The sequence below is a fragment of the Temnothorax curvispinosus genome, unplaced genomic scaffold (genome assembly GCF_003070985.1).
Source record: "Temnothorax curvispinosus isolate PA1 unplaced genomic scaffold, ASM307098v1 QBEX01003323.1, whole genome shotgun sequence".
In the NCBI taxonomy this organism is placed as follows: Eukaryota; Metazoa; Arthropoda; class Insecta; order Hymenoptera; family Formicidae; genus Temnothorax; species Temnothorax curvispinosus.
In genome coordinates, this window is record NW_020213103.1 from 85,307 (window position 1) to 93,125 (window position 7,819).

General features: G+C 37.6%; 1 long non-coding RNA gene across 1 annotated transcript; it reads right to left on the bottom strand.

Moving 5' to 3' along the window:
• Nucleotides 1–248: 248 nt before the first annotated feature.
• LOC112452373 lies at nucleotides 249–6,483 on the bottom strand. Its single transcript, XR_003040490.1, has 4 exons — nucleotides 6,398–6,483; nucleotides 4,899–5,091; nucleotides 894–1,008; nucleotides 249–331 (listed from the first exon to the last, which is right to left on the bottom strand). It is a non-coding gene; the product is annotated as an uncharacterized LOC112452373 (long non-coding RNA).
• Nucleotides 6,484–7,819: the final 1,336 nt, after the last annotated feature.

Here is a 7,819-nt window from a genome sequence, read left to right on the forward strand (position 1 = left end):
ACGCGGTGCATTCTTACACAATAAATCGACCAATACTTACACCCTATATATTATAAACTTCCAGAATTATATATTGAATCTAATTTTGAAATAAATAACCTATTCATTTTAAGGCAATGGATTTTTGAAGTGTTATATTTATTTATAGTATTATATATTCTTTCTTTGATGCATATATTTATATACACACATTTTATACAAACATACCAGATATATATTATATACAATTTATCTTCACAGATCTATTACCTCAATTTAATAGAAAATAATTTACGACTCACCCGATATGATGACGCAACAGCGGCAGTTGCTATGCAAACTGTGTCGAAAACTGCAAAACACAAATGTATTTGAATTAGAACAGTCCTCGGAATAATTGCTATTTCAAAAAATAATTATCACGGGCATTAAATAATTATTTCCGAAAAAGAGTTTTTCTTAAGTATACAAGCTTTTGGGAACTTTCCCAGCAATAAGCGACACAAGTCGACACAAGTGTCGTTTTGTCTCTGTTACTCATTGCCAAAAAAGAAAGAATAGTTGCTTTCCATTTACATCAAAACTCAGATAATTCTCACTTGTGACGTCACAACTCATGCACGTTCTTTTTGCATGCTGGCAAGTGAGATTCAACTGAGTTTTTATCCACAATCGAGACCAATTGTGCTTTAATGAATGTAATAAACTCACATTAACAGTGAGACTATGGACCTGTACTACTATGCGTTAGCTTTGTCATCAAAATAAGCAGGTAAATACAAAATGACTCAGATCACTTGAGTGTAAATGAAAAGCAACTAATATATAAAACGACGTTTGTGTCGATTTGCTGGAAAGCTCCTTTTATAAAATTTCATAATGAACACAAATAGAGAAAATGGTAAATTACTCACCCCACGGTTTCTCCGCCGTCGCGTCGCCCGATGCCTTCCCGGACCTCCGTCTTCTCCCTTGTTCCTTTGTTAAGTAAGTACAGCTTCTTCGTGGTACCTACACAATATTCACTCGCTGCTGAAACACGATAAATTGTGATCGCGCGCGCACTAATTATATCAGAATACAATGATCGCGCGGCACTTTGCACGGTACTTCCGATGTTAATCGCACGCGACACGCACTTTATTAAATGTATTCCGACGGAAGAAATTACAATACATGACGTTACGATTCGCATTCGACACTCGTGGCGTTTCGCGATATTCCACTAACCGAAAGATTTGTATGAAACACAGGAAGAATGAAGAAATAAGCGAAATGTAAAGGAGGGTCCACATTATCGAGCAAAACCGCGAGCCGAACTTCGCCGCGAACCGATCATGCGTCCACATTATCGAGCCGAACCGCGAGCCGAACTTCGTTGCGAGCCGATCATGCGTCCACATTGTCGAGCCGACGGGCTCGCACGAGGCTCGCGAACCTCGAATCGAACATCAGTGCGAACCATCGCGTACTCAGTCCACGAATCTGCAAGGATTTTGATGATACGCGGTTTGGCTCGCAGTGTCCCACCAAAAGTCGGTATTTCGACGAAACATCAAAAGATGCTTTTTATGATCAGATTATACGCTTTGTCGGGTGGTAGACTGGTAGTTAAGCTTCGATCTAGACAAATAATGACAAAAAACAAAAAATGAACTATGAAAGAAAACGTGAGTAATTGCCCAGTCGCTGTATTTGATTCTATCCACGTATGTGCAGTCTACACGACTACTGATAGACAAAATGGAATGGTCTGATAAAAAATGTTTAAAATTAAATAGTGATTATAAGCAGAAAAGATTATTATATACGGGACGCTAAAAATCCCGAACATTATAACAATTAAAAAAATGCCATGCATATTTATATTTACAATCGTATTTTTAACGTTGCAATATAAATTATAAATTTATTGCGTATTTATCATAGATTTAGAGTATGTTTATGCAATATTAAATATAGTTGGTACCACTCTAAATATAGTTTTATGGTTTAAAAAGGAATTAAGCTTTGAATACAAGAAAATAATAAAAGCACGCATATGTATACACATATTTAGTCGTCTTTTCCTGTTCTCATACTTTTTTTATAAGAAGAAATAAGTAAAGAACTCGAATGTGATAGTGACATGTGCAAAAAAAAGATGACGACATTATTGGCATCTCTGCAAAGAGAAAAAGCAAAAATAAAAAAAGTATGGAAACAGGAAAAGGTGAGTGAATATATGTATATGTGCTTTTATTATTTTCCTGTATTCAAAACTTAATTCCTTTTCAAACCATAAAACAAAATTTAGAATTAATATTGCATAAACATACTCTAAACCTGTGATAAATACGCAATAAATTTATAATATATATATTGCAATGTTAAAAAATACGATTGTAAATATAAATATGCATTTTGCATACATGTATTAAGAATTTATATAAATTTTATTATAAATTTCAATACGAGATTTGACTTCAAAAAATTTTAACTCATGTTCGCGGTTCGCGATGGAGTTCGATTTGAGGTTCGTCTGCAAGTTCTGCTCGAGGCTCGGTTCGGGACTCGGTTCGCGGTTTGGCTCGATAATGTGGACCCTGCTTAAGCCTGCGAGGTAATAGCGCGCGGGAACGCGGGAAGGAAAATGACGACTTGAACTCGACAAACTTCGGTTAGGGTCGGAAACATTCGGACGCGCGACAGCACACGCACACGGACGTAGTTGCCGCTTTGGTGTGTGCGTGCGACGATCACGCACGCGATCACGCCGTGTGTTCTCGAGCGTCCGTCTAGTCCGAACGTTTCCGAGTCTAAACGAAATTTGTGAAATTCAGTTCGTGATTTCCCCTCCTGCGTTCATCTTATCCACTTTCCCCCTTGTCCATACAGTATATAGCAGCTTACTTTCCGTTTATTTCTTCCTAAATATATGGTCCAAAAGACCAAAAGTCGATATCTGATTATATTTTCACGCGAGACGCATAGACAACTAAATCGAGCCAATGACTAATAATCAGGATACGATAAATAGTTCCAAAAAATGCGGTCGAGATTTGATACATTTACTCGGCAAAAGGCAAAAGACTCAAAGAGCAAGAAATAAATCCGAATCCAAGCGTGAGAAATGTCATAAGATAATTGTTGCTCGCTAAATTTCTCATTGGAACAATTATGACAATTTTGTTTCTACTTACTTCGATTTTTATTTCGGAGAATAAGGGCCACTTCGACCAAGCTCCGATTAACTTAATCGTTGATTAGTCATTTGTCAATCTGCTTCATGAGCAAATGCGATTGGTCATTTCCAATGGACTAATCAACGATTAAGTTAATCGGAGCTTGGTCGAAGTGGCCCTAAATAAATCGAGGTGTCCTGCTTCAATAAACAGCCGTGTCGCCTCGATATTCGTTAATTGTAAGAATTATAATCAACGCCGCGGAACAATAATTGTTAAACGTTTCGATAATCGCGTTTCTATAAAAGTATCTAAAAGACAATACACACGCAGAGCGATTTCACGCCACTACCTGCTCGCTCGAGTTTCACTGAACAAATGATAGCGCGGCGACCTCGTGTGTAAACATAACGCTCAGTACGGGGTATGTACAACAAATACCAAGGCCGCGCTAGTTGGTTTATGTTCCGAAATATTTAACGTACCGTGCTATGAAATGGAATGTAACAGTGTAAGCCGAATGTTTTCCTCCTTGTATTTCTAACCGATTATTGATAAACGATCGTGGCTCTGTGTTATGTAAACTGAATCCGGCGCGACTCGCGTATTACCTATATACTCTGTGCTCTCAACAGTCTCAACTTCAACTCAATTCGAAAATAGTAAGCGAATTACATTTAAATCGATTCGCAAAACGACATGGGAAAATAATTTAAGCGTTGTTAAAAAATAACTGCCGCCTGTAAGTATATATCATGAGATTTCAATGACGTGAAACCGCGTGGCGCGATGCGATTAATAAAGTCAAGTTACTGTCTAATTAAGAACACGATGGAATTTCGAAAACATCGAAAATTTAGTATTGCGCGCACAATATGTTCCGCGAATGCATAAATCCTGCAAAATACATGTACTAATAAATGATTTATCATCGCTCTCCGTTATTTAAATCATTCGATTCAATAATTCACGTATCTCCGCGCGCTTTCAATTCGAGAATAATAGACGTATTACGTTGAAATTGGGTGCAGAATTTAAAATGCGACGTGAGACATATCTGGATGTGATCTTTAAAGAAACTTATTACGTATTATTTCTCTAAATTATTTCGATTTTTTAAATATAAAATATTATCGCCTAAGATAATGATTAATTTTGCTTGATCGAGAACATTTTGAAAGCTACATTGTTAATCGAGGTTTAATTCAACGACATGCGATAATAATACTTTTTCTCGTTAATAATAACGCGACTATAAATACGAATCTTTAAATAATAAGTTTCTTATTATAATTTATTAATGCTTGCATATTTTAAGTTTATATATAGATACGCTTTTATATATATAGGCATTTTTTTATATTAAACGAATATTTCTATCCGTGAGAATGACTTTGCTCCTTCCAAAAGATACGGCTGAAGATTTGAGACGATCGTAGTACGTTAACCGCTCGTTAAACCGCATACATTTTACGCGCAAGCTTTTGAAGCGTTACCGGTGCCTTCACCGTCGTAAAGCGACCCGTTAAGTCTAGAATCTAACAGAGAATAACTCATGTCGTTAATTATATCGGTAGAAAAGGCTGACTGGCAGGAGAGCGCGCACGGACAAAGAAGACGACCGTCGACGGAAAAAAGAAAGCGAAGGAGGAACTTTGCGCTAGATCTATCTCAATGTCGAAACGTTTATATATACGTATAATTTATATAGACGGATATATGCGCTCGCCATTACATAGAAAGTCTTTTTCTTACCCGAGACAGCTGTCCGAAGATTTGCATAAGCGGCTTTTCATGATAGCCTTATACTTTCCATCGCCGTGGCTCTTTCGTAATTTTGATTAACATCGCAAATTGCGATACGAAAAACCGGTCGAATCCGTCGTAGCTCTGGGATCGAGTTAAACGAATTCTCGCGTTCTTCACTCCGCCCAAAAAGATTTTCCATCTAGAACGTATAATAATATTCGTAAAACGCTTAATGACGTAAATTATTTCCTATATGTTTTCAAAAGTTGCACGGCTGGCAAAAGAAACAAATTTTCTCTTAAAATAAGACTATATTTGATTACGAAGCATGATCACTAATTCCTTAAAGAGTTCTTATAATTAAAATATTAAATAATTATTAATGTTATTGTGATAAACATCACCACATGTCTTAGTGGTCGAATTGGTAAAGACGACTGTCGAATTGTAAATCCAGACTCGAACCCTGGCTGGGGTGATATTTTTCGTAATAAATTCTTTAGTGAATGAATGGATGCTTATTAGCATCATATGTTAAATCAATTATCAATTTAACTTTGTGGGTTTATTGCTTTAAAAATAATCGGCGCGCAGTTCACCGAGTTGGAAAAGGTATACCAAATTTACACAAAAATATTATTATTAGACTACCAAAATCCAGCCCGACTGAAAATGATATCTTCTCTAATTAATTATTAAATATAATATTAAATATAACGATGATTGATCAAACAATTATGATAGATTACTAACTGAAAATGTAGTCAGTGTATAAACGAGAAATGCTTGAGTTATATCTGATGCGTTTCTTATGTTATTAATTAACTTCAGATCATATATCATTTCTGTCAATTGAGGAAAATACATTTAGCTTTCATCACATGCACTGACTGCCATCTTTGTGAAAATAATTAAGGTGAAAACTGAATGTGGTGTTAGCCCTATACGTACATAGGCTTCATACGTATATATACGCGGTATGTAATCTCGAATCCGGCTGAATATATTTGGACCAATGGAATTTCAGATTCCTGCCATTCTTGTCGCTTTGGTTGACATTAAACCGGCGCGTGTCAAATTAATCTGTGATTCGAGATTTAGTTTTCGGAGATCGCGACTAAGTGGGGGATGCCAGGCGCACTTAAATGTTGGTTTTAATCTTGAATTAATTTCCACACGCCGAAGTGACGCGCTTATATAGGTACACGTTTGTCATATCAAGTGAATCTCTCGCGGTAAATGAACCGTATAAACAACTTGAATGTATCGATCGTGTTTGATGTTATTTTGCAATCTGAATTCAAGTCATTCTCAGGTATTTGTATTACGAAAAAACGAATCATCCAATGCCAAAAATTATTTTCAATGTCTGTGTTCGGTTCGGAGTACTGTTAATTTCTCCGGAGGCGAAAAGGCGAATATGAAAACGAGACTCGAAGGGTCGTAATTGTAATAAGGAGGATATAAAGCTCCTTTAGCGAGAATAATGTGATAAATTGACTCACCTCACGCTGGTGTATGTGTGTGCTGGCGTGTGTGCTCCCGAGGGCGGCCCGCACGAGACAGTAAGATGATGTGACTCCGAGGGCGGTTCGCAAGACAGTGAATGCCACGCACTTCCGGACTCGCGCAAGCTGCCGAAAAGCACGCGGGTGAGTATACATGCTCTATTGATTGTTATCAGGATCGTCGATGGCAGCACCGATCGGCGGCGATCGGTGAGGTAATGAGTCTATAGTTATCGATCGATACCGCCTCGCGATCCACCAACGTTTCACTATGATTATATTATCAAATCAAATTGTATAAAGTCATCTATGTTAACAGCAATCGATTTGAAACGACGAAAAGCAAAAAAATATATAACACCTAAATATATTTAATTATTAGATATATATTAAAATATTGTATATTAATTATTATATACTTAATAAAGACGATGCACCAACCCCCTCCCCCCGCCTGAAAAAATATGGTTTAGATTTGGGGCAATTCTCTCGAAACGGCTCTTTATTAATCGTCATTGTTTGTAATTGCTTTATTCTGCATTCAACTAATATAACATCTTAACGAAGAAGTCTAATCGAAGGTATGGACGAATTATCTGAAGGATAGACGAGTACGAGGAAAGAAGAAGAGAAGGATGCGCTCTTGAGAGTTTTCGGGATGAGCGCGAACGAGCGTTTAGGAGGATGGTCTATTATCAGGGCCAATATCCAGGATGCTCGACAACCCTCTTAACGATCTCATCCAACTACTATACCCTTTATCTACCTCATTCTCCTCTTTTCTACTTTCTCTTATCATCCCTCCTGCTTGCACTCGTCCTGGGAACCCTTTCGTCTCCTTCAGTGACAATTACGTTCCACGAGTTTTCTGTTGCAATTCGCAATCGCAAATTGACAAAGAAAATGTCGAAAACGAGACAGCGGCGGTGACGTCTTCGAAACGTTCATATCGTCATTTTGTCTAATTTGTTTCTTAAACAACCGCGTTTGGATTTATCGAGTTTTGAAGGCCTCTTAATTATAAGCGGCGCAACTATCTCGACATTCCGGTTCCTCTAACTTCTAACCCTTGCATTGTCTGTTCATCCCACCCCATTTTCTAGCGGCTATACGCCGCTACCTCGTTCTTTGTCACGTCGCTTTTTTCTCCTTCTTCCGCCGCCCGACGAGTACCGCCGTACTCGTAATAATATCTTTTTTGGTGTTTGCTCGTTACGTCCGCGTCCTTTATTTTCTTAGAGCGGGTATGAAAGACGGCGAGAACGTGACCCCAGCATACGCAAATGCTACAGTCCGCGATAGTTATGTTTACTCTATTCCGTGAAGATTGTTGGACGCTGAATTTAAAAGAGAGTTTGAATTAAATTTAAATATAACAGTGCATTAAAGCATTAAAGTAGTTTAAGCGAGCTTGTATCT